Genomic DNA, 1,928 nt, shown 5'->3' with positions numbered 1-1,928 from the left:
CATCAACTGGGGGGGGGGGGGGGGGGAAGAGGGAAGGGGAATGAACCTGGAATGTTAAAATACAGCCCAGCTGATGCAGCGTCTTGTTCCTTCCTGTGACATCCCACCGCTGACACCAATAAGTGAGGGATGCTTCCTTCTGTCACTGTCCTGCAGGTTTCTGCTTTCATGTTTCTATGAACATGAGTGCTAGCAAGGTCAAAAGATCCTAAGGTTCAAGCAGCTGGGTGAGGATTTACAGACTACAAGAGGTCACAGGTTGAGGGAGCCAGGGACTATGAAAGATCACAGAGTGAGCATCCAGGGACCACAGGAGATCCCAGTGGGAGGATCTGAGAACCACAGGAAGGGAGAGGGTAAGGATCTGGGCACTGCAGGAGTTCACAAGGTAAGGAACCAGGGGCAGTAGTCGATCACAAGGTGAGGATCACAAACCACATAGAAACTTGTGCTCGGGTTCTCGCTCACTTGTCATCTCAGGATCCAGTCACAGTTGCCCATGGAGAAGGGAGGTGATCTGAAGATTGTCCTTTCCCACAGCAGAGGAAGGGAACCCAAAATATCTTTCAATCCTCAAGCATTTCAGGGGTCTGGAAGACTTTGGGAACATCAAGGAGCAGCCTCTGGTCAAAAGCATGCTTCACCCAGTGACTGAACACATGGAAACTGAGGTAGAGAGGAAAATGTTTCCTTACTATAGCCAGCGCTGCTCTAGAGATGCATTTTTTGGTTACTAGAGGTTCTTGGTATAGCATCTTTCAATGCTGAGGGAGAAGGGAGGGTAATTTATTGCAATTTATGTCTTGTCTTTCTCTTAGCTAAATTAAACTAAAATCATTTTTTGTACATGTTTTACTTATTGTTTTGTTTGCTTTAACATTTTGGATGGCACAGTAATTCAGATCCAGCTGTGAAAGTGAAACAGGGCTGCCACCTGGCTCTATATGATAAGGATAAAATAAAATAGAATAAACAAAAAGAGCTAAGCAAACCCAACAGAACAATCCGTAGCAAAAAAAGGGGACTATTTTAATCTATAAATATTTCACTCGCTATTTATCAGTTTTTAATTTTAATTAATTTAATTAATTTAATTTAATTAATTTAATTAATTAAATTAAAAACTGATAAATAGCGAGCGAAATATTTATAGATTAAAATAGTCCCCTATCTATATGATAAGGAACAGGCTAATTCAGGCCTGGTTTCACCCTGTTGCATGCAGGGACTTGTAGCTCTGATTCTCCCCATTGATTTATCTAAGACAATCAGAACTACAAATCCTTGCATGCAATAGCGTAAAACCAGGCCTGGATTAGACTGTTCTTCATGAAATGGAGCCAGGTGGCAGCCTTACAGTGCAAGCTTCTGTGCAGATCAGATCTAACTGCTAGAGTTGCAGTGCAGATCCAGTTTTGACACTGGGAGCTTCAGTGCAGATCACATCCAGCTGTGAAAGTATGAACTCCGGTGCAGATCAGATCCAGCTATAAAAGTGTGAGCGCTTGTGTAGATCTATTTGTGATAAAGAAAATTGCTTACCTGTAACAGATGTTTTTTTATAGACAGCAGGACAATTCAACCACACGAGTAGGTGACATCACCAGAGGAGGGCCGGATTTTAAATGCCCTGCGTGCGCCGGCGGCCTATTTTGCATAGGCCACCGGCGCGCACAGCCCCGGGACGTGCATAAGTCCCGGGGCTTCGTAAAAGGGGCGGGGGAGGGGCGTGTCCGGGGCGTGTCCGGGGGTGGTTCAGGGTGGGACCAGGGGGCGTGGCGCCGGCCCGGGGGCATGGTCGAGGCCTCCGGACTAGCCCCCGGGTCGGGTGATGGCGTGCCAGCAGCCCGCTGGCACGCGCAGATTTACATCTGCTTTCAGCAGGCGTAAATCTGCCAACAAAAGGTAGGGGGGGTTTAGATAGGGCC

Source organism: Rhinatrema bivittatum, chromosome 3, assembly GCF_901001135.1.
Source record: "Rhinatrema bivittatum chromosome 3, aRhiBiv1.1, whole genome shotgun sequence".
Classification (NCBI taxonomy): Eukaryota; Metazoa; Chordata; class Amphibia; order Gymnophiona; family Rhinatrematidae; genus Rhinatrema; species Rhinatrema bivittatum.
The sequence above is the reverse complement of the archived record's forward strand: the minus strand, read 5'-3'. Positions refer to the sequence as shown.